Raw genomic sequence first — 24,631 nt, 5'->3', positions numbered from 1 at the left:
CCTTCATCCTCTGCATAACGAAGGGAAAAGTGCTTCCTATGTAGTCTGCTTGAAGTCCTTAAATTTGATCTCATTTGTGGTGGGTGTCACCTTTTTTTTTTTATTTATTTATTATTTATTTATTTAAGCCAGCTTGCAAATATTTGCTTCCAAATTCTGTTTTCCTAGACTGCCTTCTGAAATGTTTTTACATTATGATGTGACTGCTGCTATTTGCTGTTTTCAACTTGGGAGATATATTGTTAAAGAAAACATACGCTGGTGATGGCATTTCATTTTGCAGCTTAAATGCAATGTGAATGCAAAACTGCCAAATGATGTCTGAGGCCATTGATCATTTCAGCTCCTGTCATCAAAGCCCTTTTTAGGCTTTCTGTTGGCTTTCATTTGTTTTATTTTCTTTTAAAGCTGCTGCTCCTCCATACCGACGGCCCCAGTTTTCTGTAGGAGTGGTTTAAGGTGTGTTTGGATCCGAAAACTCTTTTAGACTGGCAAGCTCCTAACTGTCATGCTTATTCATGGGATGAAGCTGCTTCTTGTTTCTTTGATTATATTGCCACATGGTCTGCATGGTAGATGTGCTTATTAATTGTATGCTTATTGCTCCTCTCCTGATGTTACATTGCATTAAAAGTGAACGATTAAAATATTTTTCTGTTTAAACTAATTAACAGTTTCATATACTTAATGTGGGTTACCCTAGGGAAATACATCTTTGCAGAATGGTGCTTTATGTGGTAAACCTTTAACACAAATTGTACTCCAATAATGATAGGCATTGGAGCTACAAGTCTGACCTATCGTAAGCAGTAACAGTGGGTCCACATTGTATCAGAAAATAAGCAAGAGTATCACCTAAATATGTAAAATTATTGTGTCTCATTTTATAAGCACTCTTAAGCCAAAATCTGAAGATACTGAAAGATATATACACATTGCCTATTTTCTAGTTTTATTTCATTTACAATAGTTGAAGTGAAAATACAGACAATTGGCCTAAATAGAATTTTGTGATTTTATGTTTCTGCCTTCTATGTCTGTACTGTATGAATGCAGAAATTCTTACACCAAAAAAAGATTCAGCCCAATTTCCCAACATTAATTACCGAGCTCTGATTTCTCCTCACAACTTTGACATTTGACTGCTGCTAATTCACTGATTAATCTCATTAATGTGATTATAGGCGGATTTTTAGGCAGCTGTCTTTGTGCCGTTCAGACAGTGTGCTTCTCGGGTTTGCCCATTTGGTGAGAATATTCCCTAACCTTGTTTCAAACGGCGCCAATACATTCTGTTCTATGTGCGCTGTGCTTTTCCTTTCAGCACCGGGAGCTGTCCATGTTGCTAGCAATTACACTGAGAACTGGCTGGCTTCCTGATAGCATACAGGCAATGTGAAAATGACTTACTTTCAGCACTTAATGAAGCTCCACATCAGGAATATAGCTCAAGGAGCATATCTTTTATGTCAATTAGGCTGTGTTGGGACTTAAGCATTCTTTTATATTGAACAGACAAATTGCATATTAATTTATTTGTCACACTGAAAATATATTTACTGTCAATTAGCACTCGGAGATGTTAAATTGCTAATATTACATTAAACATATCTTTAATTGACGTGCATCAGCTTTAAATGGTAAGAGAGAAAATTTCATAGCCAGTTTGTATCTTAATGATTGGCAGTAATAAAACTACATTATATATTTAAACTCTAGCCACACAGGTGCACTATACAATCTCACTTTTTTTGGTACTTTGCTTTAGGTCACTCTCTTATATTAAAAGCAACAAGTGAACAATTATTCCAAGATTATTTTTGCATTTACAAGTCTCTATTTAAATGTGGAAAAATCAAATGGAAGAAATTACCTAAAAATCATTGACAGGTTCCAAACTGTTAGGTAAGGGCAAGTCGACTAGTGAGCATTCTGAAAGAAGAAATGGATAAATGGCACTTGCATTAACAAATATTTTCACTGCTATTGTCCTCAACCTTAATAAATACAATGTTATATTCAATAATAATGAAGAAAAAAATGGCCATCTGAATTTTTTACTTTGTTTTAGAAGTACCTGTCTAAGAAGGTAAGCATAAAGGCATAATTAGCACTTTGAACGATTACATCTCACTCACTTCATTTTATTTTAAATTTTAAAATAGTATTTCATTTTAAACAAGTACTGAAATGTATACTCTACATAGCCAAGCAAGTAATGTACAGCTGCATATTTCCAAGTGTGTTTTTTGGTACAGTTGAGGTGCTGGATGCGTCCCTATACTGTATGTGATTGGCAGACGTATGCCACACCCACCAAGAGCACCAGCATCACCCCCCATTAATACAATGCATAAAATGTGTCTGGCCGTTCTGCACTCTTAAGATTTCTCCTGTTAGTCGGCCAGTTGATTTGTGTGCCTTTAGGTGTCACCTACCAGATCCTTACGGCATCTTTGGAGCTCAAAGCAAAGACTCCTGTTAATTAAAAAACAGCTCACATTTCATCTTAAGCTGTGCTTCGATCTCTGTGTCATTTAAAAAGTGAACGCCATGCTCCAGAATCGCTAAAAACAGATTGTGAGAATACACCAGGGCCAGTAACTGTCTGCACTGTGTGCCTTTGTTTTTGAGATTCCCAGATATTACATTAAATACAGCACTGCACATGATGTCTGTGCATTGCTCTAGAGATTCACAGCTCTGTGGGAAACTGCTGCATATTAACTGTTACAGTACAGCCCTTAAAATATTGAATCCAGGGTTATGCCAGAAATGCAAAGAATTAAAAAAAAAAAATTCTAATAACAAGCAAGTCTTGGAATGAAATGCATGTTTAGATCCTCTTTGTCCTGACAATACAGGGCACATTTTTGCAGAATTTTAACATTTACATTCGACTTGCTTCATGGATGTTTATGGTGCCAGTTGAGGATGTGAGCTTAGAAAGGGTAAGTCAGCAGTAAGCTGGTTGATTTTGTTCTGCTGCAGTGCTCAGGTCTCGGAGGGAGATCAAGCTTCATGCATTCCGAACACAGACCGCTCGTCTCTCTGTCTGCCACTGCTTTGCACTTCAGTAGCAGCGGCACAGTCTTTTGTATTCGTCTGTGCTCTGATTTTATTGGTGTCAACCCTATTAATTTTTGCTTTCTACTTCAGGCCGATTGGTTGCTGGTCTGGATCCATTATCACTTTTTTTTGTTTTTTTTTTTTTTTTTTTCCTGCATATCCACCACAACACACCCCCTCACCCCCACCATGGGTGGCAAAATAATTAGCATACAGACAAGAGGTGAACTTCACTGTGAGCAGTGATAGGAAAAGAAGACGCAGGTGAAAAGTTTATTTGAAGACAGAAATTAAAGCTGGTAGGTTTGTTCATTTTTGTCTATATTTATGTTTTTATAAGAGGCTTCAGCCTTTAATTTGTTTTCTGTTTAATGGATTCTTCTGGTAGGTCTTTTAGGGGAAATGCTTCTAAGATGGAAGTCTGAGGAATGTGAGCGAGAGAGAGAAAGCGATGAGAGAGAAGAGAAAGAGAGAGAGAGAGAGAGACAGACAGAGGGAGAGAGAGAGGAGCGAGAGAGAGAAAGGAACAGTGGAGAGAGAGAGAGAGAGAGAGAGAGAGACTCACAGAGAGAGAGAGAGAGAGAGAGAGATTGGTACCAGACTTAAGTCTTAGCAGACCCTGGCATAACTGAAGGTGTAGAACGGAGGATGCTAGCATAGATTCCAGCAATATAATATTTTGCTTTTATATCCTTGGCACGGTACATCCTCAAGGTAAATATAATTTTCTTTTTTAACTTCATTGTGCAACATACACTGCATTTTCAGAACAGGGATATAAGTAGCATATTCAAATGCAATCTAATTTCCAACTAATTATTCAGATGAAGTTTTTTGCCAACTAATTGAACAGAAGTTCACCATCTGGTAGGGAACTATTTTGTTGACTCCTACAACTGTTATTGTTACTGCTCTTATTTACAGAGGTAAGTTTGCAAATGAGCTTCTCTTTCATTGCAGCACTACTGATAAAAGTATTTCCTGGCTTTTAGTATTGGTTGCTATATATCTTAGAGTAACAGGCAGTTTCTTCTTTTGACAAATCTTTCCAGTTTAGTTGCAGGGAAACTTCTAGCATGCTGTATGTCCATGAGTTTGTAAAGCAGCACTGAAGCAATTTCACAGCTTTTAATAGCCTTTGTTTGGCGCATATTAACTTCATTGTCTAATGATGAAAGCTTGGGAGGGGGCTGAAGCGGGGTGTGTGAATGGCATTGTTTAAGAAAAGAAAGTATACCAACAGTTTTATTAGTCGAGTAAAGGATAACTAACGGTAACTAGTTTGCATGATTGCTGTTACCACCTAATGTCACTTCCCACGCATGTAAACTACAGCATGCATAATTCAGCACTGAACTGATTACCTGTCTTCCACATGAAAAAGTGATATACTTTCTCTAATTCATGATTACAACACTTTAAAATAAAGAAAGAATGCTATTATTGCAGTTTAGCATTACATTCTGCATTGGAAAGCCATTAACAATAAAACTTGGCAAACATTCCTCTCCTCATGGTCATTAGTTTTGGAGTGATTACAAACTAAGCAGAATGATTGATATTCCTGCAGGTAACACAGCTATTTAGCCAGTTGTGCGTGATGCATTTGGACTTTTTTTTACAGAATTACACATTTGTATAGCTATGCCATTTACTTGTTGAGCTTTATTATCAGCAATAACAGGATGCTTTTAACATTACTTCAAATAGTTCAAAGTGGCATATGTAGCGAGTTTATCCAGGGTGAGGACTGAGTTTTGAATTGTTCATCACATTTACATTTGCTTCATTTATGATCACTTCATTTGTGCTTTTTTTTTTTTCTGTACAGTGTGGTACATTATTATGGATGCATTGCTGTATGCAGTACCAACAGTAAATGTTTAAATTGAATTTCTCTCAAGACAAGTATCAGTGATTGTATCTCATTTTTACTTACCTGTTTTACAAGTTATGCATAGGTTAGACAGAATCTCACAAAAGCGTAATCTGATAAAGCCTTTTTTGTAATGTTTCCTTAATGTGTGCCTTAATTTGTACATTTATTCAATGCATTCATACTTTTTTGGGAATACACTATTTTCTTCTCTGTGTAATTATTTTAAGACAAGGAATGAAATGTGTGAAGTTTGCATTATCTTTCAGCCATGCTGGCTGGCTGGCTGGCTGGGTTTGATGAGTTTCAGCCAGTATGTCTACTTCTTTGACATAGCAACTCTACAGCAAAGCTCATTTTTGTTGTGGACTTAAAAACAGAAGACAGTACTATTTTAATTTGGTTAAACAGAATTGAAAAGAATTAGTAGGATGAATGAAAGATGAGTCTTGGAGGATTAATACTGTTTTTCTTATTTCTGGTACCATGCCGAATGTCACAGTGACAGCTGTGGGCTGCTGTGTTCCCAGCACTGTAGGGAAATGCATTATTCACCGGTGCTGCAGACACAAGTGAGATGTCTTCAGTATCTCTTTGCTGAAATAATTCTTGTTTCATAAAGAGAGATGCCTGAACAAAATTAAAATAATTTATATCCAAAACAACAGACAACAGTTAAATATGGATGGAAAAGTGATATATTAAAAGTATGGGTAATTGTGAACTCTGCTGCTATTGTCTTAAGTGGCATCTAGATAAATGCACAGAACCATTATGACGTGAAATTATAGTCTACATTCATAAAGGCCACATTTTGCATGCCTTTCCTTATCTAACATTAACTTTTACATGCAAACAAGATTATATATTTAGATCCATAGCAGATGGAGTCATGTACATTTAGGCTAGGAAAACTGCAAAGCAGTCTGCTTCATTATTGTCAATTTTCATCTTTATAGCACCTTTAGGAGTTCACACCTAAACTGTCCTGCTACATGAAGTAATAATACAATGCCATGACCTGTCCAAAGAAAAAGGTCAATAAACTGAGATAGAAAGTAAGGTAAAACTGTAAATAATTATAGCTAACTAATTATTAAAAACATCTTATGGTAATAAAGAACTCAAATTATAAGAGTTGAAAGAGGACTTAAACAATAACAAGGGGATTTTGATTGCTGTACAGAAAAGCAGAATCTTAAACTTGAAAGCTGAAATCAGAACAGCCTCACAGTCAGAGAAAAGGAGATCATTCCAGGCAGATGAATGAACCTTTCAAAGAGTAATGCATGAACACTTTTGAAATGAAAGATAATTCAAAGCATTGCAGCTATCAGGTGTATTGATATGTAGACAATATTTTGCTAAATGTGTTGTGAGAACTTCATTCATGAGTGGCAAAGTCTTATCGATTATCCTGAAGTAGCCCGGGAGCCAGTGCAATGGAGCCAGTCTGGGAACTCTGTAGGTATGCCAGAACTGTAGCAGCAGTTGTATTTCCACTGCAAAAGGAAACTGATCTCAGCAAGTGGCTAATAACTTCTACTTCTAAGAAAGAGTATTTGTAGATGACTGGAAATAACTTTTGACAACACATAGGATGTTTCATACATACAGAGGGATGAGGTTTACGCTGGTCTCAAAATGAAAAAATGCAAAGGTGCTCAGCTTGTGCAAAAGATCAGTGAAGAAGCTGTTTTGTGGATCTTCCTTTGAAACTAATTGGTTATATCTGGGACCTGGAAGGATGTAGCTTTTCATGGCCAAAGTCCATCATATAGTTTAGAATCTACAAGAAGCAAGAAAATAATCGGACAATCCACCTAAATAATGTAGAAAACCAAGGCTACTATAATTTAAGTCCAACGCTTCATCAAAAGCATTGTCAGATATATTCTTATAATTTGTTTAAAAACTAACTAGAAAAATGAGTAAGAGAACATAATGTTATGCTAAACATAAACTTATATGTAGTGCTCTTAAAAAATCTTACCCTGCATAATCTAGTGCTGTTAGGCTAGACCCTGGAACCTGCAATTGGATAAATTTAACTTTTTGGGGAAAAAAACACACATCCTAAATGGTAGCATTAGTCACCAAGTTCCATGCCCAGTTTTCACATGAATTCATTCACATTGATCAAAACCCAATTGCATTATTCAAGAAGGCATATTTAACATGTTGAGACACTCTGCTTCTGAGGTCATGAATTGAGAAAGGCAAAAATGAATGAATTATTCCACTTGCTGACTGATAAAGTGGTTCCAGGTGACAAGTTCGACTTCAACTACTTCATTCATGCCTCCCTTCTCAAATCTGAAATTAAATAACAAACTGGTAATTATTTACACTAGGTATGTTATGACTATTAATGTGAATTCAAATGAGAATCAGCTTACAGCTGTAAGTAGCGACAATTGGTCCTGGGTATTTTATATTTCATGTACTTAGAATGTGATGTGGTCATTTCTGTTTTAGGTGCAGTAGTTTAATAAGTATTGTAGAGTGAAATTCCATCCATTCTTTAATTTTCCAAAGCCATAGTTTTCAGTATGTCATCATATGAGCTGGAGCCGATCCTGGTAGCATAGGATGCAAGGAACGGTGGGCAACTACTTCATTACAGGCTGTAGTCACGTACACACCATCAGTTGATCAGACGAGACCAGTGCAAAGATGCCAATTAATGCTAACACCCAGATAAAAACCATAAAGTCACTGCCGAAAATATAATTATCACCAGAGAGGCAGCAGCACTAACCACTGTACCACTGTGCGGTGGTTATTATAATAATAGTACTATCATTATCTTCACATTACATTGCCATTACAACGTCCAGTTCTATTTAAGGCACCTCATTAATGTATTCATCTTCCACCCAGGTGTCTTGATTAGGATTGGAAACCTGATGATAAGATGAGAAGAGGAGATGGACATAGATTGTCTAAAACGTCTGCAATTTCTGTTTATCATCAAGCTGACAATTACTCTTTGAGACGGCTAAATAATCAAAATTAATTTGTCCTAAGACTTCCTATACAAGCTTAATAGACGCAATGTTCACATACAAAAGGATTTTGGAAGACTATGAATTAGGAAATCCTTGGTTAAGTTAAAAATTCCACATTTACATGTATATTTATTTGCTTAGCAGACTCTTTTATACCACATGACCAACAAAACAGGCCATTATAATCAAGTCTGGGGACTGTGTGGGAATAAATGTTGCAGGACAAGGGCACAGAGTTGATAGCCACAAGTGAAGAGCTCAGAGAACAATACAAACTAGTTACGATTCTTAGATTACAAAACCTAACAGCTAATAGATAGATAGATAGATAGATGTAATATAAATTGGACAGGAATTTTCCAAACAAGAGAGTCTTCAAATGCTTCTTAAACACATTGAGGGAGTGAGAGTTTCAAATGGAGGTTCCATGCAGAAGAGGCAACACCAAATGTCATTCATCAGTAGATGACCTGAGTGGTCGAGAATGAGCACAGGACCTCAGAAGTGTCTCCATATATATAGATACTGATCCATTGGCTATTTATAGGCAAGCATCAAGGATTTGAACTTAATACATGCTGCTATAGGAAGCCAATATAGCGATCTGAAAAGGGTAGTGACATATGCCTGCTACGACTGGTTGAACATCAGATGTGCCACCTCATTTTGAATCACCTGCAGAGGCTTGGTGGCACATGCTAGTACTCCTGCCAGCAGTGAGATGTAGTAGTCTAGATGTGACAAGACCAAAGCCTAGACTAGGAGCTGTGCTGTAAATTATGTCTGATAAGGTTGGATCTTGTGGATATCGTATAGTGTGAATCTGTAAGACCAAGAGACTGATGCAGCACGGTCAGTAAAAGAGAACTGGTTATCGATCAGTCTCCCAAAGTTTGCAAACAGAATTGGCAGGTATTAGTGATAATGAACCAAGCCAAACAGAGGTGTATACTGAATAGATGGATGGGTTGGGATAAGAAACTCTGTCTTTGCTAGGCTGAACTGGAGAAGGAGCTCCTTCATTCAGGTTGCAATGTTGTAAAGAAAGTTAGAGAGCCTAACCGATACCAAGTGGTCCTTTGTAGGGAACAACAGGTACAGTTGTTTATCATCAGTATAGTGCCGATAGCAGAAACCATGGGACTGGCTGATAGATCCTATTGAGGAGGTGTATAGAGAGAAAAGGAGAGGGCTCAGTATCCATCCTTGACGCACATCTGTTTTTGCCAGGTGGACCCTTTACATCTCTCTTCACCAGGACACACAGTAGGATTTCTCCAAGAATTTGGACTTAAACCACTTGAGGATCCCAGTGATACCAAGGTTAGAGAGGGTGGCAGTGAGGAGCTGGTGGTTGACTGTATCAAAGGCAGAGAAGAGATCTAGTAGAAAGAGGGCAGATGACACATTGGGAAAAACTCTGATCTTAAAAGTATATGGCACCCAGATGGCGTTTCAGTATGAATAATAAATGACAATGCATTGACAGTGAATCTCCATCTCTTAGTTGTAAAATCAGGGGGTCCACTTTTGCAAACTGCAGCCAAATGTACCCTACATTATGAATGTGCTACTGTAGTCAGTAGATACAAATTGTTCCCCAATAGTCCAAGTGTGACATCCTCTATGTTTAGGACCTGAGGATCCTCCCTGCAATATTCTGATTATTTCTGACAGGAAATTACCCAGGGCTTCCACCTTAGGTGCTGCTATTGTCTGCTAAAAGCTAAAGGCTTATATTCTGCTTGGAGCAGCAAGCTACTCAAGGTTTTCACCAAGCTCTTTGCCAAAGGCTGTTGTCAGCAGATTTTCCAGAGTGTCTGATGTTGGTTAATCACAGCCTCCTTTATACTAAATGCTAGGAGTTTGTGGGAGGATTGAGAGCACACAAATATGAGGAAGTCCCGGAGGTTGATTTTAAAAGAGTTAAAAAGAATTTGACAGATTAGATGTGGAGCAAGCACACTGAGCACTATAAAAAGAGGTAGTCTATGGGTAAGATACCTGAACTAATGCTCTTGGTGTCTTTGCCTTGTGTATCTTTTTTTTTGTCTATTCATCTGTGTAAGTTTTGAGCTGCACATATTATGAACAAACAACAATACCAATAGTACTTCAATCCATACCTTCAAGGTTGTCATAGAATATGCTCCAGCATCAGGAATAGAAGTCTCTGTGGAAAGTTGGAGAAACTGGTCAGACATGAATCAGTGTTTACAAAAAACAGGGGGCCATGCTGTGTATATTTAAGAAAATCGAAGCAAATAATGATATTTTACTGCAATTTTCTAACATCTTTATTAGCACATCTCTCTTGGAAGCCTTGAATGTAATACTGTAGGAACAATCCCTACTCGTCCTAAGTCATTCATGACCACACTGCCCATCTAATAAAGGAATGTCAATGGAACACAAAAGAGCTAATCTATGCATTTTGTGGAAGTCGTCTTGTATTATGTGTTCATTTTGGTGTAGGTATTCGATGCAATAGCCATTCTTCCAGTCTCTTGTTATTTGACATGGACACCTACCCCTGCTGTATTTCTTTTGTTTTGCCCTTATTGGTTGTTTTCTTTTAACATTCAAGCAGAGTCGCATCTACTACAGTGCTGTCATATATTTTCTGGAAAGCTGGGGATGTGGATAATTGCTATCTAAGTGAAGTATTCAATAAAAGGAAATAATGGCAATACTTTTGGGACCATGCATGTTATGAGCAACACATTCTGTAGGACATTTATACTTAGGAATTATCAGTCATTTGACATTAATGATACAGAAAGGGTGATTTGTTTCCATTCATGAATTCTTTTTATGCATGGAGGCTGTGAGGAGCATCTTCTACAGTATATCTAAAAATACTGGACATTAAAAAATAAAGATGTTCGAGGGTAAAGTGTCCAGCTGCTTATGGCACCTTGTCTTTATGTTTACCTTTGTTTGTAGACCTTCTTGTCTGCGGGGCATGAACAGACTTTCTATTTTAAGATCATTTCAGACATCCTAGATGTCTACTTTCTGCGTTTTCTTATTTCTACCTTTATACAACAGCCTTTTGTTCTACAGTGAAGCACACTTTCTGTTTTCCAATATAACTACTGAAATTAAAGGATTCGATGCGTCTTATAATCACAGTTGTTTGCTTGCCTCATTTACTTGGGCAGCTGACATTTACAAGTCCATGTGGTCGGTTTGCTGTACCATCGATTAACTGATTAGTCAAATAACAGAAAACAGCATGATTTGGAGGTTGTGCCTGTTATCTAAAACGTATGTTTGTTGCTTGCTTTCCTATCAAAGTGTAGAATCCTGTTCTAGCTGAAAGTATTATCTATTCCCAGACTTTACAAGTATCCAATTAAAAATCAATTTAAACTTTTGAACAGCACTATAATAGAAATCCAGCGAGCGTATAGCCAGGTGATTAATGTACACTCTTACCTTATGGCATAACAAGACCTGAAGAGCATTAATCATGAAGAAATGTACACCTGTGCTTTTATTGTGGCAATCAAATAATGTCAAAAATAAAAATTTGTGTGAAGTGTATGAGAGCCTGTTCAAATATGATAAAGCATGGATGAATGACACTGCTTCGTCATGCATACAGAGGAAGTGAAACCTGCTTTAAGGAGATACAAAGCAGGTACTCCTCGGAGAATTTAACATCACTCTTATTTTAATGGTAAAATGACTCTGTGTTTTATACCTCAAATTATATGGTGCAGTGGACATCTCCATAATGAAGAGAAAAGTTATACTTCAGCTGTATAGCACACTTGGCACCAAGCTGCACGTTTCCAGAAGGAACCAACATCACTGAAAAAGAACCGCTAGATGCATCCCGGATTAACAAGGAAATATCAAAGCAGTTGCCTCTAATGCATCTTAAGAAAGCTGATATTAGGAGATATCTTGATCAATGTTGAAAAGAGTATGAAAAGAGTTAATAAGACAACCACGTCTAATTTTAAAATCCGTTAGGAAAACTGGGGCCCAGATGGAAGCTAATTAAAAGTAAATTTAAGACAAATGTCCGCAAGTAGTTCTTCACTTAGAGGACTTCAGAAACATTGAAAAAATGACTAAGTAATGTAGTTGAGAGCAGCAGCTTGGGGACCTTCAAATGTCCCCTTGATGATATTTGGGACTTGTTAGGAGTCTAGGTAGTGAGGAGTACAGGTGGGCTATATAACTATTTCTCATCAAAACATTTTTCTGATACTGACCAGCATATATTCACAACTGCATTGGCCACCAGTAATGTATGTATTTTGATTTAAGTCTTGTCTGACATTACATATTTCCCATTATAATATTTCTCTACTTGATATAACATGAAATATTGGCTCCTGACAAGTCACGCTTTACTAAGTCTATTTTATGTCAGGCCAAACCCGCCAAAATGCCACTTTATTGAGTTTTCACATGGTATCTTTTATGTTTTTCTTCCCCAAAGTATATTTTTATGTTATGTTTATAATGCAGAGATCAGCGTTTAAAAAGCTTGATATAGACTGCTCTCTGAATATGATGCTGATTTACCGCAGATTCAACTTGAAGTTGCCTTATGTCCAGATTGAACACTATAGAATCCATTAGGCCTGGTTCCCCAGAGGTTTTCTCTACAAGAACACAGCCAGGATTAGTTCTCTTGTCTCAGCTAATTGCATTCACTCTGTTGAATCAGGATTATATTAAGTGCACTAGCCTAGAACGTTGTCTGACTCCTTCCATGTACTGTCAAATTGCTGAACAAAGCTTTGGACCAAAGAAACAAGGCTTGGCAATAAACTAACAACCACTTTTAAAGAAAATACTTTCTTTAATTCTTCACACTCATGCATCTGCCCAGATACAATGTGTAGTTTGGGATGTGAAATGTGTTATTTTGCAAAGTTGCCTGCATTGTATGATTTTGCAAGAAGTTGTTTTGATTTTTTTGCTTAAGGCATTTGGTAATTATGATCTGATGGATAGACAGTTGACTGTGGATAAACAAAATTTGTATATAAAAGAATGGGGAAAAAATCCATCTCTCTTAGTTAAGTTTTTATAACATATTATACACAGTGCCTGTAAGAATATATTCATCCCCTTGAAAGTGTTCACATTTTATTGTTATACAACATTGAATCATATTGGATTTAATTTGGCTTTGTTGTCATTGATCAACAGGAAATTCTGCAACATAGTCTAAATTAGTTACAAATGTCAAACGCTAACACACACTGTAAGGGTTCACCCCCATTCAAGTCAGTCTTTAATATTTAGTAGATGCACCTTTGAGTTTGTCTGGACTGGACTTTAGCAGCTTTGCACATCTGGATACTGCCATTTTCCCACATTGTTCTTTGCAGAATTGCTCAAGCTCTGTCAGATTACATGAAGATCATAAATGAACAGTCACAAATTCTCAATTGGATTGAGATCTGGACTCTGACATGGCCACTCCGGGACAATAACGTTGCTGTTTTAAGCCATTCTTGTGGAGCTTAAATTGTAGCTGGAAAACAAATCTCCTCCCAAGGTGCAGGTTTCTTCTGGACTGCATCAGGTTTTCCTACAGGATTTCCCGATTTTATTTTTTTTTTGTGCTGTTCTCATTTTATCCCTCCACCCTCAGCCTTCCGGGATCTGCTGAACAGGAGTATCTCCACAATATGCTGTGGTCAGCAACACGCTTTATGGTGGGGCTAGTGTATTTTTGGTAATATGCAATGTTTGGCTTACACCAATCATGGTGTTTAGTGTGGGGCCACAAACCTCAATTTTGGTCTTCACAGATCATAGAACCTTCTTCCAGAGTTTCCCATGTCAAACTCTGGCCGAGGTGTTATGTGTTTTTTGTTAACAGCGGCTCTCTCTTTACCACTATTCCATAAAGCTGTGACTGGTGAAGTATGGGGGAAACAGTTGTTGCCTACACCGTCTCTCCAATCACTGCCACTGTGGCGTGTACCTCCTTCAGAATTATCATAGGTCACTAGTCTTCTTCTCGACTGATCACTCCATTTTTGTGGCCGGCCTGCTCTAGGCAGATTTACAGCTGTGCCATACTCTTTCCATTTCTCAATGATTGATGTAACTGGACATATTCAGTGACATGGAGATTTTCTTGTCTCCATCCCCTTTTAATCACCTTTTCACCAAGTTGCTTGGAGTGTTCTTTTATTTTCATGGCATATTTAGTCATACTGACTCACCACAAGTTGGACCTTCCAGATGATGAAGGTGTTCTCCATTGAACTAATTGTGGAGCTTCTAAAGCCAATTGGCTGCACCAGTGAAGTCATTCATTAGTGTGTCATATTAAAGGGTAGTGAATTCTTATGTGATCAGTTATTTTGTATTTTATATTTGTAATTAATTTAGACCACTTTGCAGAGACCAGTTGTCACTTTGACATTAAAGACAACTTTTCTGTTGATCAGTGTCGTCAAAGCCCAGTTAAATGCAATATGATTCAGTGTTGTATAACAATAAAATATGGAAACTTCCAAGGAGGTGAATATTTTTTATAAGCACTTCATTACCTGCTTGGGCATGCAGGGTTTCTATAGTGTTTACCATTTTGTAACAGAAATGGTGGATTCAAAAAACAGATAGCCGGACATTGCACTTTTGTAAAAAAAAAAAATAGCAGGTCAACTTATATTCATCAGCAGATTTATGTCATTTTTTTTTCTTTATCGTATTTAAAATGTATTGTTTGTATGTATGCATGTGTAGATACATGATTTGTACTTAATGCTGTATAATGGCGCAGAGTGAAGCAGTGATGTGTAGTAGTGATCTTTACATGTTCTTACCTTCACATTTTTCTTTATATACTTTGGATTGAAATATGTTAAATATAGTTAATGGAGGGCCATAGAATATATGATGTATACAACATCTTCTTTATTTAGTTACTTGTTTTGCTGTCTCAAAATGGCCTAAACACATTAAATAATGTTGCATCACAGTGCCAGCGTTTGGCCTTTTACCTTTGCTGGGCTGACTTTAGTATGCAGTATGCAGGTTATGCTCTTTTTGTGTATTTTTGCTTTTATTATTTTCAAGTTTCTCAAGCTTTCTCCCAATTCCAAACACACACTGCTTGGCTGATTTGTAATTGTGAATTGCTAATGTGTGTGGCAGTGCCGGCGCATGTGCTTGTTGGTGACCTGGCACTCCGGCTAAGATGTCCTGTTGTCTTTAGCAGACCTATCAGGAGAGGTCTGGATTGCAATGGAAGCTGAGGTGATGTAGTGAAGTTCTGCAATATGAGTGAATGAGAGAAAGCATTTGATTGGTTAACTGCTATCTTTCCATGACTTGTGCATCAACCTGAATTTATATGCATAAAATTATATCTGTAATGATTGTCGGTGAGAACTTTGTTGTGCATTTGATCAATGTGCATGTCATTGTTTGATACTTTACTTGTCAAACCCCTGACTGCTTTCATTGTTCATCATCACTTACTCTTCTGCAAACTTTTATCAGGCTTACTGTATGTTGACATTTTCATTTGTTTCATGTTGGTCAACTCTTCGACACACAGATGAATGAACGTGTCATTGTTCTTGTGACATTTTTTCTTACCACGCTATATGTGTGTTTTAGTAACATGACATTCATGAAAAGTGATTTTCAAAAATGGGTTTGTTTTTAAGTACTGTATTCTTATGCATTATAATTAATAATAAACCAAGAGTGAAATGCTACTATATGCTATTTTCATTTTACTTTTCTAAATGTATTATACTGCATCAATTTGTTTTGCATTTATTTTAATGTTAAGATGACCATTTCTGTGACTGCCACTGAGTGTTTTTTTATTTCTAATTTGTTACAATTTAAAAGTTAATGTTTAAACTGCCTAATTTTCTTTATGAATTTTTAATATTAGATCTGACTTTACTTCTCACATTTTTGTATATTGATATTTCACGGAGTAACATTTTACTCTACTTGTGCACTGAGAACAGCAACAACACTTGAATTAGTAAGACGTAAATTCTGCTCTGTGTTCATTGGGTAAGCTCTGTTTCTTCTTGGATTTAACTGGGCTTGATTTTGTACAGGAAAAATAATTTTACCAAACAGTTCCTTCTATTTTAAAGTGTTGCATCTTACAAGAATAATTGGCATGCACAGTTAATTTTTTAATTAAAAGTTTACTTATTGTTGTTGTGTTGCAACTCAAATCAAGACTATACAACATCTTGACACTGAAAATGAGTATACATTTTTTTTCCCATTTTTATATCATTTGCTGTTCAGTGCATGGAAATGGAAAGGCTTTAAAAATTACATCAGTAGGAAAAATCTTTTATATCGCGATTCTGGAAATCATTTAAGGTTTATAGTTCACATTTTCGAATATGTGGTATTCTTCACAGTTGATTCTTTACTGTCTGTTCCCATGAAAAAGGTAAGTGCAATGTTTTCTTGAGTTATAACTGACTGAATCCACTTCTTTATGGTTATGTCCAGAATTACTCTTTTCAAGTATTTATTGCTTCTTGCTTTCTTAGGCTTGTTTGCACTTTTGAACTCGGTATTTTGAAATTTGCAATATTTGGTCAACGATCCCTCTTCTTAGTTTCCCAATATCCCAGTGGTGTCAAATCTTACAGAATTTAACATTCTCAAATCTACCCAAGTAAAATTATCGGGATGTCGATTGATATGCTTGAAGCAGACGTTTTGGAGAAATGTCAGAATTGGTGTGACCTCACTTCTAGAAATGGAAAGAATTCTGATATATAATAGATATGATAATAAAGATTCTTTAGATTTGTAAAATAAAATGAAAATAAATATGCTGTTACCAATAACACATCATTGCTGTTTTATGAACAATAGATATTTACTTTTTAATAAAGTGCCAAAAAACGGTGCTCTTGATAAACTTTTAAAAATCTTTACAAAATCATGCAGATTACCCAGTAGCTTTGGAGGTGTATCACTCATTCATTTTCAATTTGGTTACCCTGTGAAGGTTGCTTAGAGAAGATGGCCTTCTTAACTCTGTGCAAGTTGCTTGCCCTGCCTGACCTCTGAATGTGAACATATATTGAAATAAGAGTACTATAACTTTGTACCCCTGAAGGCTCTAAGGATGCCGTAGACTAAAGAAGAGTTCTGTTAAAGATCAGGTTGGTCTGAACAGTGTCACTCTGGCCATTTCTAAAATGTAATTAGTCTTTTATTTTTCCACATGTGATCGTTGCAGATAGATGAATGTGTATACTTTCTTGGAATTTATGTTACAGTGCATACACACATGCCCTAGCAGCTAGCCAAATGCAAAAGCAACATTGTTATTTGTGTAGAATTTTAACTTATTAACCTGTGTTGGATCTTTAGATCTTCGGATATAGTGACTTTCCTTACCCTTTAGTCAGGCCTTTAAGGGAAGAACTTTTTTGAGGAGGAACAAATGTAGTCAAATTGTTGGTCAACAGAAATACACACTAAAATATGAAAAAATAAATCAGCCAAAACAGGAAGTAGGAAAAACATTGTTAAAAGACTTAGCGGACGTTAAAACACTGATCATGTGAATACCATGAATAACAAAACTAAGCAAAAACAAAAGATCAAAGACTGGCCATTAAAATCCTTGGTATGGGATTCCATGTAAAGTGATTAACCCCGAATGTGACTGTGTGTTATGATCTGATGTACAGTGTCAATCCGAATAATTCTCAGGACAGCAATCCGCTGCCATCTAGTGCATAAAATAGTATATAGAGCTGAAAAAGTCACAAATATTAATATTTGTTCTGTCACTCTATGCTAATCATCAATATTCATGAGTAGGGCAAAGCTTTCAACCAAAAAAACATAATGGCATGTAAACGAAAAGATGTAAATCAAGTTTTAGAACAAACTGAAATGGAACAACTAGATGACCGAACCATTAGTGATGAAGACATTAATGTGGATAGTGGACCTGTAACAGAATTACCGTGATATGCCTGGTGAATTCGGCCACATGAATGTTCAGAGTGGGGCAAGCAGACGCATTGGCAAAAAGTCAAATAGTTCTGATCAAGGGCAAGAGCAAGAAAGACGTTAGAGAACTACGCAGTGCAGCAACTGTCATTCTTGTCAGGGGAAATGTGGAAGTCGCTAAGCCTTGTACTGTGGTAGCCTGCAATAACACAACGGGTGGCATCATTTGGAAGGATCAGGGACTGACATTCTACTCTTTCATGCACAGGCAACAGAAAAAAATATTATAAGAAAAGTACACAGAGAAACATGGGGCTGTATGTTGGTGACTGTTTCAAAGCATTCCATATGAAGGATGTGTGCTAAATCTGCATCAGTACAACAGTAGGCACTGGATATACCTTTCCTACTGTATTTACATTGACATTTTGATGTCTACATGTTTCTGTTACATATAATAATGTCCTCTTGCTGAAAAAAATGCAATATTTTTTAACCATTTTTTAGGGGGTAAACATAATGGTAAGGGGGTTAAACTCCTAGGTTCCTGTTACATCTCCAGCATCTGACTCACTGTGTGACTCTGAGAACTTGCTTGTTCTCCAGTTCTCAAAGATCTATGTGGACAGCTCTCCTATTTCTTAAACTTAATGACGGGGGTCAAAGAATTTATACATACAGTATGTATAGCGCATATGAATTTGAACTTTTATTGTCAGCAACCACCACTGCTAGGAGTTTCTCTTGGTGTTACATCCATACACATAACAAGATACATACAATTAAACTACACAGTATACAATACATGACACCATCACATTATATACAGTTGTAGTGAAAAATATATTGCGTGTAACACAAATATATAAAACAACCTGGTTATGTAGAATACATAGTACACAATGGGCAGTCGGAAAATTCGAGAGTACACCTTATGAGAAGGATTTAGGAGTCATAGTGGACTCTAAGCTATCAACTTCCAGACAGTGTTCAAAAGCCTATAAGAAGGTAAACAGAATATTAGGTTATATCAGATTATATGCTGAAGCTTTATAACACACTGGTGAGGCCTCATCTGGAGTACTGAGTACAGTGTGTGTCTCCGGGATAAGAACAGGACATAGCAGCACTAGAAAAGGTCCTGAGAAGAGCTACAGAGGTTGAATTATGAGGAAAGATTAAAAGAGCTGAGCCTTTTCAGTTTAGGCACAAGAAGAGGTGACACGATTGAAGTGTTTAAAATTATGAAGGGAATTAGTACAGTGGATTGAGACTGTTATTTTAAAATGAGTTAATCAAGAACACAAGGACACAATTGGAAACTTGTTAAGGGTAGATTTCACACAAACATTAGGACGTTTTTCTTTATATAAATAAAGATAGACATTTGGAATAAGCTACCAGGTAGTGTGGTAGACAGTAAGACTTTAGGGACTTACAAAACTGGACTTGTTTGATGTTTTTTGGAAGAAATAAGTGGATAGGACTGGCAAGCTTTGTTGGGCTGAATGGCCTGTCCTTGTCTAGAGTGTTCTAATGTTCTAATTGCACGCCTGCCCAATAATATATCAAGTAAGTCTTTACAGTATAAATGCAAAATAAACAGAAAACAAACTTGATATAAATTGGTTGGAGAGGTTTAGAAATCAGGAAAGGACAGAGATGAGTCAGAGATTGAGTTTAACAAAAGTGACTGCAGTAGGAGAGAAACTGTAGATTTGTCAAGTAGTTCTTGCCTTTAGTGACCGGTAACATTTTCTCAGTGTTAATAAATGAAAGAAATGGTGAGCAGGGTCTGTGATTACGGTTTCTGACCTGGAATGTACACAGGACCTCCGTAGAGTCCAGTTTCAGGCCCACAATCCTTCCTGCTGATCGAATGACACGCTTCAGTTTATGTTTGGAGTGAGTAGATCCATTGCCATGCCAGACTGTTACAGAGAAAGTGAAGATGCCTTTAATAACCATTCTATGAAACTGTACCAGCACTGACTGTGGCAGGTTAAAACTTTTAGGGTGATGGAGATCAAAGATCCGCTGCTGAGCTTAGCAGCAGTTATGTTTTAATTCCTGTTTAGATTGTGAGTGACAGTTGTGCCAAGAAATTTGAATGATTCCATCCTTCTGTTGGTAGTCATATTGTTCATAACAAAGGGGTGAAGCAGTTGAGGAGTGTCTCCTAAAATCCATAATCATTTCTACAGTTTTCAGGAAATTCAAGTGAAGGCAAGACTAGAAGCAGATAAAGATTTTGGGTCTTAATGGAATGTTCTGTTTAATGTTAGGAAAAAAAATACAAAAATAAAAAAATCAATACTTGGCTAAATGCCATTTTATCAAGCCCATGAATCAGGCAAGTAAGTAAGTTTCCTCAGACAAGGTCTATCCTTCTTGAAAGCTGGGACAGAAATGAAAGTTAATTTCTGGCAGTGGTGTGTATTTAGTATCAAATGAACCAAGTCTTGTGATGTGAAAGTGATGCCACACATCCTCTTGGGCCTCCTCCTTCACTTTAAAGACAGAAATAGAAAAGAAGTTTCACACTGTGTATCACTCTCATTTTTCCCCCTGTTCCACCCCCACATGTTCATCAATTTGACTATATATATTTTCTAGCCGTGCTTCTCATATAAGGCAGGTTAAAATTATAGTAGTCAAAATAGACCTCAAAGTTAACATTTGCCCTGCACCATCTATTTGAATGTATTCTGTAATACACATGATAATAGAATGTACGGCATCTGTCACTCCAACAGATGGTGCATCATGTGTTCCAGTAAAATGTTTGAGATGTGCCATCAGTTGGAATGTCAAATGCAATTCATTTTATCACTACATGCGTTTTTTGATTTGGCATACTTTGTTAATCCCTGATGGGAAATTGTCTTATCATATGACATTACAGAATACCTTTCAATAGCAACCAGACAGGCTCAAAGATATACAGACACACAGAAAATTATCCTTTTTATTAAGGTGGAAATTCTGTACATAAAATTTGCTTAATCCAATTCAGTGTTGTACTGAGTTCAAACAATTGATAGATGAACAATTATTGTCATCTGGTAAAGGCAAGCTGACTGCATGAAGATGGCATAAATGTCACATAGGACAGAATTATAGATAGTGTGAAGAAGTGAATAATGTTAACAGTTTTGATATTACTTGCTTTGAGCTGTTTGTGTGTCACAGGATTTAAACAAAATTGGACTATACCATGTAATCAAACTTTAGGCAGACTGCTGTTTCAGCTGTGATGTGATATTATGCTGGTCATTCACATGTGTTTCCATGCATCTTTTCATAATATATTCTACACTGAGATATTTCACTGTTAATTTCAAAAAAACTTTATACCAAGTATCATGGATTACCACCAAACAATATCAATTTCATGGTTTTTAAATATTGTTCTTTTACATGGGATATGTTTTTTCATGTTCTGTGGTAAATGGCATACAGTTATGAAATCAGGCTATGCTGTTTTTTTATTTTAAATTTATATAGACATGGCAGTTTGTTACATAGACAAGAGAACACAGGGCCTTTGAAATGTACGTGAAGAAATGCCGGCTTAGTAGTACATATCAAATCGATCTCTTTCAAGTCATTGCAATGGACTCTACAGTTGCTGATATAGTTTTAATCCTGTTAATTCCTTGTCTTGAGATTTCAAAGGACAATTTGTGTTAGAGACTCAAAAGGACAGTAGCTCTTACTGCTCAAAAGGGAAATTTGTATGAAATGGCCCATACAGTACTTCCATGTAAATTTTACTTTGACGGTACAACGGGAATTCAATCAACAGATGGTTTTACAATGCAATACAACCTATTGTACTGTACAATGGCATAAAATTAAGTACATTAACTTATATGATTTATTACATACATAAATAAGTATAGAGTAAAATGACCAGGAAATTGAATCAAGTAAACAATTGAAATTGTGTGTTTATTTCTTTCTCTTCATCATCAAGCATATGCTCTTGAATGACAAAGAAACTGTTAGCTATCTTCATTTATAATTAGTTTTTTGATTGTGTGAATGTGTGTGCGTGTGCATGTGCATTCGTGTGTGCATAAATGTTTATTTAAATAATTATATATCTCAAAAACTACTTGTGCAAAAATTTTGCAAATCAATAAACCTGGTCTCATGATTGAATAGAGCAGACTCGAATAATCCCCCTTAAATTAAACGATTTCTATGCAGTTATCATTGGACTGTTTTTGAAGGATCTGGAGATAAGAACATGACCAAACTTATCCATAGAACTGGAGACAGTAATAAGACAAACATGTAATTATGTTTGAAAAAGAGAGGTCAATTTTCTCAAATGGTATCATTGTACATATGTTTCCACAGAAACCATGGCACACTCAAGTTTTCTCGATGTTTTGAACATCACAGAATCAGAATCGGAACTTGAGAATTAATTTTTGACCCATCACCAAACTTTCATTTATATGGAAGTAACAAAGAAACCCATTGTCTTGACTTGGCAGGAAAGCAGATAACTCATTTCTAAAGTTTAACTGGGAGATATGTGCAAAACACAAAACAAACAAAAATTAAATTAAAATGAATCAACTGAAACCCAGACGAAAGGCAAAAATTACAGTCAAAATTCAGTCAAAAATCACAAAGAGAATACAATACAGATTTTGAAGGATTTACCTGCAGAATTCTGACCTTTCATTCTGTCTGATGATGAACTTAAAGTCGCAACCCAGGAAACCACACCCCCTAGAAACATAAGACGCGACGCTAACAACGGTATGCAAAATAGCTTCCATTATAGAAAAGGCAATAAGACCCCAAAATTCAGTCCTGCTCATGACACTCATATTATTAGTTCAGCTTTATATTATTAGGTTAGGAGCACATGCTGAAACTGCGCATTGCAGCACCCACCACATGACAAATCAACTCAGGATCCCAGATTAGGACCTGAGTGCAGCCATGCAATGGGTAACACCTCAACACCACACTAGTTCAGATGGAATGGAACAGTGTGAGGTTTTATTTTATGGTGGCTGGTGTGCCAATTCTGCCACAACCCCTACAGGTTGGAAGATGGCCTACTTCTAGGGCTGGATGCAGATTAATGTCACACCCAGGAGAGAGCAATTGCAGGTTAAGGGCTTTGTTCAGGGGCCCAACGGAATAGAGTCACTTCGGGTGTTTACAGCATTTGAACAGGGAACCATCCGATTGCCAGTGCAAATCCCTACCTCAGAGCCACCACCACTCAAACCTCCTAACCTCTTTATATTAACCAGGTGTACCCACAAAGTTTTGAGTATAGAATGTGGTACAGACCAGTGAAAGCAGATAAGACAGAAGTCATGAAAAGGGGACAAAAACAGATTTTTAAACAGCCTGCAATCCAAAAGACTAATGAAAATACAAAAATTCAGTAAGACAAAATACAAAGAAGGCAAGTGGAGACAAATAAAGATAGACCTATCTATCTATCTATCTATCTATCTATCTATCTATCTATCTATCTATCTATCTATCTATCTATCTATCTATCTATCTATCTATCTATCTATCTATCTAACACAAAGCTATTTAAACAGGAACAGGCAATGGTATCCTAAAAAGCACAGCACATAATCAACAATTCTGACTATAAGCTTTCACACCGGAGCTTAGACACAGTGCTTGAGCAAAGTGCCATTGCAAGTCTCTCTGTGAGTCACATGACTACTACCTAATTAATGCTACATGGCAACAACACTAATAGGAAGGGTCAAGGGCAACATGTGAAGAATTAGCCACATCATTACAATTTGGACTTCTCTCCTTTATGTGAATGTGCTGTTCTTCTTATTTAGCTCTTGTAATTGGGATACATCGTTGATCCTGAATCATAAACATAAATGTAGATTTTTTGTTTCTTAAGTGGAACTTCACCCCTTTTGCATTCCAGTTCATTTTAATGATTATCAAAGTCTGAGCTGATATACCAAAATGCAGTAAAAACCTCATCATTCTATTGCAGGTTTACATTGAATTTCCAAAAATTATTATAAAGGTGAAATTTTAAAAAGACCCCTGCTTTTACCCTTTAATTATTTTAGACCATTTTGTTCATACAGCGGGAGGAATCAAATCCATTCTGGCTGACCTCCAAGACGTGTAATAAAGAGATTATTAGTGTGCAGCTCTGCATTTTTCTACCAGATTAATTTTCTACCCATATTAATGTCACACATTGATGTGTTATTACTGTAAACAACATAAAATATGAGTGAATTTAGACCTATAGAAGTAAATCAAGTGAAATCTGGTGCCAGTGTTTGATTCGCAATGAACACTGCAACCATATGAAGGAGTCGGGTGTCTTTATTTAAGGGAAAAGAGACTTTATGCTAAATCTTTGCCTATAAGGAGGGTATTGGAAAGGATTTAAGTAGGTTAAACTTAATAAAATAAAACTTTTGTACAAGATTATCAAAATAAACTCTTAGCAACCCAAAAAGGGAACATCTCATTGGTTTCTGAAATCTCCCATTTTTAAGAAACAGGTTTCTGTAATGTCCGCAAAGCCCAAAAATGTGTACAATATACTTTTCTGTTTATAACAATATTAATAAGTAATACGTGATAGTATAAACTATAAGGATACTTGACTTAAATCATATGCTTTTGTATTCTTATGCAGTATTTCGTATTAAATATGTTCTGTCATTAATATGATTTCTGCATTTCA

At 36.5% G+C, this 24,631-nt stretch overlaps 1 protein-coding gene across 13 annotated transcripts in view; it reads left to right on the top strand.

The window, feature by feature from the left end:
* Nucleotides 1–2,805: 2,805 nt before the first annotated feature.
* Nucleotides 2,806–24,631, top strand: part of LOC120526013 (myelin transcription factor 1-like protein) — a 614,625-nt gene continuing 592,799 nt past the window's right edge. For 3 of the 13 annotated variants that reach the window (XM_039748831.1, XM_039748830.1, XM_039748828.1), the window contains exon 1: nucleotides 3,646–3,783. The gene's annotated coding sequence lies outside the window, so the exon portion shown is untranslated. Of the gene's footprint in view, nucleotides 2,952–3,255; nucleotides 3,369–3,645; nucleotides 3,784–3,909; nucleotides 3,996–24,631 lie in introns of those variants that run through there. The other 10 variants (XM_039748824.1, XM_039748827.1, XM_039748818.1 and 7 more) reach the window with 6 other exon arrangements.

The sequence above is a fragment of the Polypterus senegalus genome, chromosome 3, assembly GCF_016835505.1.
Source record: "Polypterus senegalus isolate Bchr_013 chromosome 3, ASM1683550v1, whole genome shotgun sequence".
In the NCBI taxonomy this organism is placed as follows: Eukaryota; Metazoa; Chordata; class Cladistia; order Polypteriformes; family Polypteridae; genus Polypterus; species Polypterus senegalus.
Note: the sequence above shows the minus strand (reverse complement) of the source record. Positions and strands in the feature narration are given on the sequence as shown.